The sequence below is a fragment of the Meriones unguiculatus genome, chromosome 1, assembly GCF_030254825.1.
Source record: "Meriones unguiculatus strain TT.TT164.6M chromosome 1, Bangor_MerUng_6.1, whole genome shotgun sequence".
Taxonomy (NCBI): Eukaryota; Metazoa; Chordata; class Mammalia; order Rodentia; family Muridae; genus Meriones; species Meriones unguiculatus.
In genome coordinates, this window is record NC_083349.1 from 199,154,217 (window position 1) to 199,166,579 (window position 12,363).

Here is a 12,363-nt window from a genome sequence, read left to right on the forward strand (position 1 = left end):
AAATAAGGAAGGAAAGAAGGGAGTGAAGGAGGAATAGAGAGAGATGAGGAAAGAGACCTCAGCAGGGGCGCCTGTCTGTCATTCCCACCAGCTGTGAGGTCTTCAAAGGCAAGGACTCTTTTCTCTCTCTACCCCTGATGCCAACACAACACCAGCTACACAAAAGAAAACTCCCTGAGGGTCCCAAATGTTAGTCGTGGGAAAGGTGGGACTGACTGATTTAAAATTCTCTCTGTTTTCCTGTCTTAGGATGGGACTGGTTAAGTTTGCTTCCTGTTGCTGTGATAAAACAGACTGAAAACAACTTGATGAGGAAACTGTTTATTGGGCCTGCAGGTTATGGACCTCAAAGATCTGAGAGAAAACAGGGCGGCAGTTTAAGGCTGGAACCTGGAGGCAGGAACTGAAGCAGAGACTGTGAAGGAACGCTACTTACTGGCTTGCTCCCTGTGGCTTGCTCAGCCCGCTTTCTTATCCACTCAAGACCATATGCCCGGGAATAGCACTGCCCACAGTGGCCTGCTTCCTCTCTCATCAAGCACTAATCAAGAAAATGTCCCTCATAGATTTGCCTACAGGCCAATCTGATGGAGACATTCACAACTGAGGGTCTCCCTTCCCAGGTAACTCCAGTTTTTGTCCAGTTGACGAGAAAACCAACCAGCGCAAGTGCTAAGGGTCGAGTGAAAAGGGAGTTCTGGGAAGCTGCCAAGGGCTTACAGAGTCTCCCTGGGGCTCTGTCTCAGAACAGGCAGTTATGGCAGGCAAGAGACAGGTGTCAATGGTGCAGAAGCCCTTCAACCCATTGGGAACGAGCGCCTAGGTTCTGCTATCATTGATCCATGTCGTGCTGGCAGCACACTGTGGTCCCAGTCTGGCAAGTCAGTGTTCTGTGTCCTCCCTCGGGTTCATCTCCAGCAACCCCTTTGTTCTTTCATCCCTAGGCAGTCTTCTGTTCTTGGAATTCTAATGCCTCTCCAATGCCTTACTCCTATTTACTGACACCCTGTTCAAACTTGGGAACCTGTCCCCTTCTTTCTTTAGTCCTTTCACAGATCAGTTCTTCCAGCACCTGACCTGAGGCAAAGCTCAGTCCATACTCTGAACATTGGGCTAATGAGATCCTCTCCAAGCCAGGCCAGGGTGTTCATGACACTGTCTCAAAAGAAGAGAGAGGGGAGACAGAAAGGGAGAGAAGGGTAGAAGAGAAGGAAAGGGGGAGGATAGGGGGAATGGAAAGGCAGGATGAGGAAGGATGAAAAAGAAGGAAAGCAGAGAGGGAGAGGAAGAGACCTCTCTATTTGCTGATTGAGTGACATTCCCTCACCCCTAAACCAGGGTATCCCATTGTCCTCACATGTCTCTGGACATCTAATGTCCTCTGCTGACAAGCTATCCATCTCTGGTCTCCTTTCCATTTTGAGTCTCCAATTAGGGGAGTGGTTCTCAACCTTCCTAATGCTGCAACCCTTTAATACAGTTTCTCATGTTGTGGTGACTGCCCCCAACCATAAAATTATTTTTGTTGCTATTTCATAGCTGTAATTTTGTTACTGTTATGAATCTTAAGGTAAATTTATGACATGCAGGATATCTGATATGCAACCCCCAAAGGGTTTGAGATCCACCGGTTGAAAACCGATGTTCTAGGGGATTTCTCACAACCACTTTGCTTTTCTTTGCCACCATCTGAGATAGCAACTCCACCACAAATTCTAATCTTCCATCTCTCCAGTGACATCAGATTCTTGTTCTGCACCACTACTCTTGCCATGCTCAGGACACCAGCATCAAGACAATGGCTGTGTGCACAGTGTCCTTTCAGGGTGAGTCCCCTGCCATTCCTGGTCTTGGCAACCAGGGCCCATCACATCAGTCCTCACCAGAATTTCTTTTTCTTTTCTTTTCTCTCTCCTCTTTTCTTCTTCTCTTCTTTTCCTGCATTTCTTTTTTTCTGTTTTGTTTTTTTGAGACAGGGTTTCTCTGTGTAGCCTTGGCTGTCCTGGACTCACTTTGTAGACCAGGCTGACCTTGAACTCACAGCGATCTGCCTGCCTCTGCCTCCCTTAGTGCTGGGATTAAAGGCATAAACTACCACACTGGTTTTGTTTTGTTTTTTTTTTCAACACAGGGTGTCACCGTGTAGCCCTGGCTGTCCTGGAACTTACTCTGTAGCCCAGGCTGGCCTCAAACTCCGAGATCTGCCTGTCTGTGAAAGGATTAAAGGTGTGTGCCACCACTAACTGGCTGATTTATTTTACTTTTAACTGGGACATAATTGCCCATGTGTCTGAAGCTAGCCTTGAACTCAACATGTAGTATTTAAGGATCCTTCTGCCTCTGCCTCATAAGTGCTGGAATTGCAGATATGTGTGACCAAGAGTGGTCTGTGTGGTGTTGGGTATTGAACTCAGGGCTTTGTGCACACTAAGCAACCACTCTATCAACTGAGCCACACCCCTAGTCCTAGGATGACTTTTAAAGGAAATCTGGGTCATGTCACCCTTTCCCCAACCTTGTTTAAATCTCTTTAGTGGACCTTGAGCTTTGAATTTTAAGGTGAATATGTAGCAAAAAACCAGAAAGGGACGCTAACTGGAGGGGAAAGAGCTCCACTGGGAAATGGACAAGGAGTAAGGGAGAAGATAGGGCACTGATGGCTGGGGGATGGGCCAAGTATTTCCAGGTTCTTGACCTCAGTTCAAAGAACTGAAATAAGGGCTCATGTGAGTTTGCAAAAGAAGCAAGATGTCTTTTTTCTCAACAATGTGTAATAGTGCAGGGTATAGAGGAGTATGCTGTCAAGGCTGACAGGAGGCCACATGAGTGATTATTGTTTGGGGTTCCCTTTATGGGGTTCCACAGAAAGAGTTGGTTACTAAGGGAATGTAATGTAATTTAAGTAGGTCGCTACTTTGATTGATAAATTAATTCATTTAGTCATTTTTTCCTACTGTGCTCCCTTCCCATAATGCATCTGATTCTAATCGTGCTCATGCTCAATTATGCATACGCATAAGATGGAAAATAGAGGAATCCTCCCTAAAAGGTTATGACTGGACAGTTTTGTGTTTCTGCTCATGCATCCAAAACCAATTCAGGCCAGATTGATCCTTCTACTCTTCATATCTGATACAGCTGGGAATACACTTAAGTAGAAATTTTCTAAATTTGTTTGTTACTGAGGCCAAGGAAACTTATTATTCAAAGCTGAGAGTATGTGGGATTGAAGAGTTTTGAGGCTGGTGGGCACATTGTTTGGAAAGGGGTGTATTTGTACATGCATAGTATGAGCAAGGAAAGGGCTGAGGCTGCCAAAGGGGAGTGTGTGTAACACAAACTAAATTGTGTCTTAGGTTAAACTAGTGATTCTCAACCTGTGGGTCGTGATCCCTTTGGGAGTGGGGATATCAAACAACCTCTTCACTGGGCTGCCTAAGACCATCAGAAAACACAGATATTTACATTATGATTCATAACAGTAGTAAATTTATAGCTGTGAAGGAGCAACAAAAATAACGTTATGATCACCACAACATGAGAAACTGTATTAAACAGTTGCAGCATTAAAAGGTTGAGAACCACTAGACTAAACTGCTTCCTATGCTTCCTGCCTCAGGTGGAGGGGAGGGTAACAAAGGAGAACCAAGAATAATGACACATATGTATGAAGAGGCCACGATGAAAGTTGTTGCTTTGTATGCTAACTTAAAAATTAATTTCAAATGTATGTGCATATATACATATATAACGTTCACATCATATATGCTCATGTATGCTCACTTGACGAATTTCACGTCTGTAGTTCCATATTCTCTGATCCAACCAACCTCAGACAGAAACTATTTGAAGAAAAGAAATGCATTGAGGCTGGGAGGATAAGAACACTTGGTATACAAATGTGAGGGCCTAAGTTCAAATCTCCAGAACCTTCCAAAGAAAATGGTGTGGTCAAGTTCACTTGTAACACCCAGAAATGTAAAGGATGGATGGAAACAGGAGCATAGCTAGGACTTGCTGACTGCCATCTAGCACCATGTCCAATGAGCGATCCTGCCTAAATAAATAAATAAATAAATAAGGTGGAGCGTGATGAGTAGGACACCTGACACACACACACACGCACACACACAACCCGGTTACATCTGTATTGAGTATTGCAGACTCTTGTCATCATTTCCTCAACAATACAGCATAATAGTTTTTTGCATAAGATTTTGTGCAGCAGATATTATAAATGATTTGAGATTATTTAGTATGAGAGATGATGCATAGATTATTACAAATTGGAACATGTTTTTAAAAGGAACTTGAACTCCACTGATTTTATTTTTTAGAAGCAGGTATTGGAACTGCTTGCGCATGAATCCTAAGGAACAGTTGTGTGTGTGTGTGTGTGTGTGTGTATTTGTATATACACACAGGTAGATATTTATATAGACACACAATAATCTTTAAAAACCACATTGGTATTAAAATTGTCTCTAGAGTTATGAATAGTGGAGCCTGGCTATAAATCTAGCACTTGGGTGGTAGAGGTAGGAGAATCAGGAGTTCAAAGCCAGACTCAGTGGCCTAGCCTGTTAGAGGCCAATCTGGGATCTGTGAGATCTGGCTTAAAAAAAAAAAAGTGTAGGCCAGTGGTATGGTCCAGCAGGTAAAGGCATTTGCTGCCAGAACTGACAACCTGCATTCTATTCTCTGACTCCACATGGTAAAAAAAAGAGAGCTGACTCTTGGAAAGTTGTCTTCTCTGACCTTCACATGGACACTATGACATATCTAGATTCATTTCACAATAAATAACCGCAATTAATGGGATTATGGGTGATCTCAACACTCTCTATTGTCTTTTCTCTGTGTTACGAAGTGGATTTGATGGATACTGTGTTGTCTTTATGATCAGACACAGGCAACAAGCAGTTTTTAAATTGCTGAACCCTGAGTAGAAGCAGGCCACCCTTGAGGCCAGTAATTGACAGACGATGTTTTCCAGATTCTCAGAGTTAACTTTCTGACACTAACTTAAAACTGCTGCTGGCAGGAATTGAGCTCTATGCCAGGGCTCATTAAAAGTGGGTTAGTAGCTCCCACAGGGCCCCTGAACACAGGTGATACCCAGGGCTTAACTCTTCTCACCACTGGGATTGTGACCAATTTATTCAACCTGTCTTGTCCTGACACACACACACAAACACTAAAGAGAAAAATAGCCTTGGGTTTGGCAGAAGGATTTGGGAATAAATCAATTGGAACCAATTCAAGAAAGTTAAACTCTGAAATAACAAGAGGAGGGTTGTGGGACTAATTAGCCATCTTGCCTGTGGGCACCAAGGATGTTTCGCCATTTGGATTCTTTCTTGTTTGCCTGACAACAGGAGTCCAAGCTGAAGTTTCTTTTTCTCTGTGGCCCCCTCCACAAGGACAAGTTTTATTTCCACTCTCCTCCCTGTACTCTCAGTGGGTTCTTGAGCTTGGAGACAGTGTTTTGAGTGTTTTTTTTCCCCCACTCACTAAATATCATCAATAAACCTTGTAATTAAAATGCAAGTAGTGGATCTTCCCAATGGCTCAGAGGAGAAAGGCACTTCCCCAAGGTCATGATAGCCTGAGTTTCATCCCAGGACGCAAATGATGGTAAGAGAGACCAACTCTAATGGGCTGTCCTCTGCCCTCCATATATCTGTGTATGCACAAGATACACACACACAAATAAATAGATGTAAAAATATAAATACAAATAGTTTTCCTCTTTCTAATGACAGAAATCAAGACTGATGAGAAAGCACAAATTTCCCTATAGATTATTCTGAGTGGTTTTCTCTTTCATCTTATCACTGCATGCTACAGAGCTTTGTGAGAATACCATCTAGTTAGATAGCTAGCTTTTGAAAAAAAGTTGAGTTATCAATATTTTACAGATAAAGTCCTCAGATCAGTAAATGAAGATCTTATTCCTTAGTGGGCACTAAGTCATGGTTGGATGGGAGAAGAGACTCTGATTTGTTGCTATGCAAAAGCAGGAGAAAGGTCTTTGAAAGTCTCCACTATAAATGACAGATGTTGGAGAAGATAGCTTTAAACACTGCAATGTACATATGCATTGAAGTATCATATGGTACCCAATAAAAAGATTTCACTTATATCAGTTAAAAATGGGGGCTGGAGAGATGGTTCTTTGATTAAAAGTGCCTTGCAGAGGATCTGGGTTCAATTCCCATCACCCACCATCTGTAACTCTAGTCACAGGGCATCTGACATCCTCTTCTGGCACTAGGTAAAACCTATATACATATAAAATAAAAATTAAAAAACAAAAGGGGCTGGAGAGATGACTCTCCACCATGAATCTCCACTTGCAGAGGACCTGAGCGGGATTCCCAGCACTCACCCCAGTGGCTTGCAGTTCCAGCTCCAGCAGAACCAATATTCTTTTTTGCCTCACTGGGTCATTATACTCAGGTGCACACAGCCCAATGTCTGCCCCCACATACATATACACATATTTAAAATAAAATAAATATTTTTTAAATGCATAAGCCAGGCATGGTAGTCCATGCCTGTAAAGCCAGCACTTGAGAAGAAAGGGCAGAAGGATGAAAAATTCAAGCTTTGGCCACATAAAGCGTTTCATGCCAGCCACAGCTATATGAGAACATATATCAAAAGAATTAATATTAAGAAAGTAAGCTATAAAACTGGGCAGTGGTGGCACATGCTTTTAATCCCAGCATTCAGGAGGCAGAGAATGGAAGATCTCTGAGTTTGACACCAGCCTGGTCTACAGAGCAAATTCTAGGACAGCTAAGGCTACACAGAGAAACTTTGTCTTGAAAAACCAGTAATACTAGCCTGCACTATTTTCCAGGACCACCCCAATCTGTGGGCCCAGAGACCAGCATGGATCAAGGAGCAGCAAGTGCTGCTCTACTGACCTGCCACAGCCTGCCAGCAACAGTGGCAAGGTCTACCCAGGACTCTCCGTGCTCCACTTCCCCTGCGTGCCCCACACCCCAGTTCCTATGGGCCTATGCCCTGTCCCGGGACCTACTCCAATATACAGTGCCAGAGACAAGCACAGATCAGGGAGCAGCAGGAAGACCAGAGGATTGCAGCCATCTGAGATCATGAGATTTACCTACAACCTCAGAGACCACCAGCCCTGCAAATAAGAATCAACCAAATGGCTAGAGATCATCACAAGAACACCAGTAACAAAACCCAGGGCCATATGACACTATCAAACCCCAGATATCCTACCACACTAAGCCCTGAGGATCCTATCACACCAGAAGCACAAGAAAATGATCTTCAATCTGAGGTTATGAAAATGATAGAGGCTTTAAAAGAAGAAAATAAATCTCTCAAAAAAACTGCAGGAAAATACAATCAAACAGGTGAAGGAATTGAAAAAAAACTCTTAAAGAAATATAGAAAAATACAATAAAACAGGTTAAAAAATTTAATAAATCCATTAAAGAAATACAGGAAAATACAACCAAATGGGAGAAGGACATGAATAAAACTGTGTAAGACCTAAAAATGGAAATAGAAGCAATAAAGAGGCAATCCTGGAGATGGAAAACCTAGGGAAGAGAACAAAAACTTCAGACACAACAGAATACAAGAGATGGAAGAGAGAATATCAGGCATAGAAGATAAGATTGAAGAAATTGATACATTAGTCAAAGAAAATGTTAAATATAAAAAGTTCTTGACATAAAACATGTAAGAAATCTGAGGCAATATGAAAAGACAAAACCTAAGAATAATAGGAATACAAGAAAGAGAAGACTCCAAACTCCAAGGACCAGAAATACTTTCAACAAAATCATAGAAGAGGCGGGACCTGGGGTATCAACCCACATGCAATCAGACATGTTCTTCTCTGGGTCCAAAGCGGCTGACCCTGAGTGCAGTGCTTAGCCTCGCATCCTGAGCGTAACATTTTAGCTTTTTATGGTATCCAACCATGCTTGGGGCGAATGTCCTGCTTCAATGGCTGTAAAGGCCTGAATGATCATGGCTGCATCACACTGTTGTGAGACTCTAATCTTGCATATATACCACAGGCAAACCAAGGAGACCAACACCAGAAGGCCTGCTTAACGCTCCCATGCCCGCCCATTCCTTCAGATGATTCATGGCTGCAGCAATCCATGATGATAATCCTGTGGCTAGTCCTGCGTCCACTCTGGTAGAATTTACTGTGATGATAATCCTGTGGCTAGTCCTGCGTCCACTCTGGTAGAATTTACTGTGACAATGGCCACTCTCAGCTGTTCCATCGTAGTATCGAATTCTCCAGTCCAATTACCTAAAATATAGCTCGACAATTGTTTAGACAGATTTGCAGCACAGGAAAAATTCTCATGTTATATGCTAGTGACTCAAAGTCCAGCATATTTTCATTGACAGCCAAGTTGAGCGATTTGCCATAGGGTATCAATTTGCTCCTGCACGAGGTCAATCCTCTGATTGAACACCATCAAGCTTCCTTTTAGTTGAGCATTAATGGTGGATGACACCTAAACGAGCATCAGTACAAAGTCCCAATTTATTTCTAATATCAGAGATCAGACCTCTACTCTTGCCTGATGCGTCTAAAACAAAAAGGGGGAACTGTAGAGAGCTGCGGAATGCTGTGCCTTAAAGATGGAGCTGGTTTCCGCCTTCCACCTTCCCGATGGTGAGTGCTCTCTGTCACGAACAATTCCACATTTGGCTAAGGCTGAGGATCTGGCTTGCTTCCATGTATGTGGACCTATCTGCATTGCCCACGTGGCACGCCTGGGTTGGCTACCCAGAGGCTATTTAAGCTGTGGGCTGGCTTTCCCCAGGGTCAGATGATTGTTCAAGGTTCCTGAATAAACTGCATTGAAAAAAAAAAAAAAGAAAATAAAGAACAATTGCATATGGAAAAAAAAAGTTAAATAAAAAATTTAAAAAAATAATTGAAAAAAAAATCATAGAAGAAAACATCCCTAACCTAAAGAAAGAAATGCCTATAAGCATACAAGAAACCTACAGAACACCAAATAGATTGGACCAGAAAAGAAAATCCTCCTGTCACACAATAATCAAAACACTAAATGTACAGAACAAAGAAAGAAAAAAATATTAAAAGGTGCACAGGAAAAAGGCCCATGTCACATAGAAAGGCACACCAATCAGAATTACACCAATCTGATTTCTCAACAGAGACTATGAAAGCCAGAAGGGCCTGGACAGATGTCATGCAGACACTAAGAGAACACATATGTCAACCCAGACTACCCAGCTAAAATCAGGGACAAGATAAGGCTGCCCACTTTCACCATATCTCTTCAATATATTACTTGAAGTTCCAGCTAGAACAATTAGACAAGTAAAGGAAATCAAGGGATACAATTGGAAGAGAAGAAGTCAAAGTATTCATATTCATAGATGATATGATAGTGTACATAAGTGACCTACCTCCAAGATTCTATCAGAGAACTCCTACAGCTGACAAACACTTTCAGCAAAGTGTCTAGATACAAAATTAACTCAAAAAAGTCAGTAGCCCTCCTTTATACAAGTAACAAAAGAGCTGAGAAAGAAATTAGGGAAACAACACCCTTCACAATAGCAACAAATAATATAAACTATCTTGATGTAACTCTAACCAAGCAAGTGAAAGACCTATATGACAAGAACTTCAAGTCTTTGAAGAAAGAAATTGAAGAAGATTTTAGAAGATGGAAATACCTCCATGCTCATGGATCTGTACGACTAACAAAGTAAAAATGGCCATCCTGCCAAAAGCAATCCCCATTGAAATTCCAACACTATTCTTTACAGACCTGGAAAGAGCAACTATTAACTTCATATGAAAAAAAAAAAAAAAAAAGACCTATAATAGCCAAAACAATTCTACACAATAAAAGAACTTCTGGCCATATCAACATCACTGATTTCAAGCTATACTACAGAGCAATAGTAAAAATAAAATAAAATAAAATAAAACTGCATAGCATCTGCAAAGAAACAGACTGTTTGATCAATGGAACCGAACTGAAAACCCAGAAATGATTCCACACTCCTATGGGCACTTAATTTTTGACAAGAAGCCAAAACTATACAATGGAAAAAAGAAAGCATATTCAACAAATGGTGCTTGTCTACCTGGATGTCTGCATGTAGAAAAGTGAAAACAGACCTGTATCACCCTGCATGAAACTCAGGTCCAAGTCATCGAAGGCCTCGACATAAAACCAGAGACCCTAAACCTTTTAGAAAACAAAGTGGGGAAAAGTCTGAAACTCATTGGCATGGGAGACAACTTACTGAATAAAACACCAGAAGCAGAGGCTCTGAGATCAACAGTTAGTAAATGGGACCTCATGAAACTGAAAACCTACTGTAAGTCAAAGAACACTCTCAATAGAACAAAATGGCAGCTTACAGATTGTGAAAAGTTCTTCATGAACCCTACATCAGACAGAGGGTTATTATCCAAAATATATAAATATACAAAGAACCTAATAAATTAAACATCAACAAATCAAATAATCCAATTTTTAAAATCGGGTACAGAGCTAAACTGAGAATTCACAACAGAGGAATCTCCAATGTCCTTAGCCATGAGAGAAATGCAAATCAAAACAACTCTAAGATTCCATCTTAAGGGTAGGCTCCTGGGAGGATATGGGTGTGACTCTAGCTGAGACTCCTAATGGGGAGACATGAAGACTGGTGACTATCTCCTAGCCAGGCAAGATTAGTGAAGGGAGGGGAACAACAACCCACCCACAAAACTTTTGATGCAAAAATTATCCTACCTAAAAAGAAGTTCAGGGATAAAGAGGGAACAATAATTGAGGGAATGTCCAACCAATGATTGGCCCAACCTGAAATCCACCCTATGGTAGACAGCCAGTCCCTAACACTATTTATGATACTCTGTTATGCTTGTAGAGAGGAGCCTAACTTGATTGTCGTCTGAAAGGCTCCAGACAACAGCAGATCAAGGCAGATGCTGAGACTTGAAGTCAAGCATGGGGCAGAACTCTGGGGGTCCTGAGGAAGTGTTGGGGGAAAGATGGAAGGACCTGGAAGGGATAGGAACCTCACAAGAAGACCAATGGAGACAACTAACCCAGACCGATGAGGGCTTACTGAGACTGAGACATCAACTAAAGAGCATTCATGGTCTAAATAGCCCTCCTGCACATATGTTGCCAATGGGAGGCCTGGTCTTCATGTGGCTTGCCTTGCAAGTGGAGGGGCGTGTTTTAACATGGGCGCTATTGCCAGTTTTTGGATCATATTTCCCTGGCAGGGCTGCCTGGCCTGGCCTCAGGGGATGAGGATATGCTCAGCCCTGATGTGACTTGATGTGCTGGGGAGGGTTGATACCGGTGGAGGGGGGAATCCTCTTTTCTGGGAGAAAGGGAGAGGGGAAGGGGGAAGGAGGGAGACAATGGGTGAAGAGGAGGGAAGGAGCACCCTTGGGATGTAAAGTAAATAAACTGAAATAAAATAAAACAAAATAAACCCCAACAACAACAACAACAACAATAATAATAATAAATGTTTCATGCCACAGGTCTGTAATTGTAGCTACTAAGGGGACTGAAGCATGAGGATCCAAAATTCATGACCATCCTGGATTAGAATGAGTCCCAGGATCCTGTTCCCCCCTCCCCTCAAAAAAAGTAAAAGATGGTTGAGTATGTGATTGACTCAACAGAAGCATTCTTGCCTAAAATCCACAAGTGAGAAGCTGGAGGCATAGTTCAGTGGCACAGCACTTGCCTAGTCTGCTGTAGGCCCTAGGCTAGATAGATAGATAGATAGACAGACAGACAGACAGACAGATAGGCAGACAGGCAGACAGTAAACAACTTGATAAACTTAGAAGGCAGACAAACAATTCTCAGTACCTACGTGGCAGCTCACAACTGTCTGCAATTCCAGTTCCAGGGGATCCTGGACAGTCACACAGACATACGTGCAGGCAAAACATCAATGTACATAAAAGTAAAATACAGATCCTAATAAGAAAAAAAGATCATTACAGCTGGAGGTGGTGGGACCCTCTTTAATTTCAGTACTCAGGAAGCAGAGGCAGGCAGATCTCTGTGAGTTTTTGAGACCAGCCTCGTAAGTTCCAGGACAGTCAGGTTTGTTATACATAGAAACCCTGTTTGGTGGGGGGTAGGGAGGAGAAAGAGAGAGAGAGGAGAGAGATATAACTACATATTAAGAACTTCATGTATTTCAGGGTTGTAACAATAAAATAACTTCTAAGATTTCTAAAACATGGAATACCTGAGTCAGGGGAGATGCTAAGCAGTAAAGGTACCACCAAGTTGGATGATCTGAGTTTGATACCAGGTG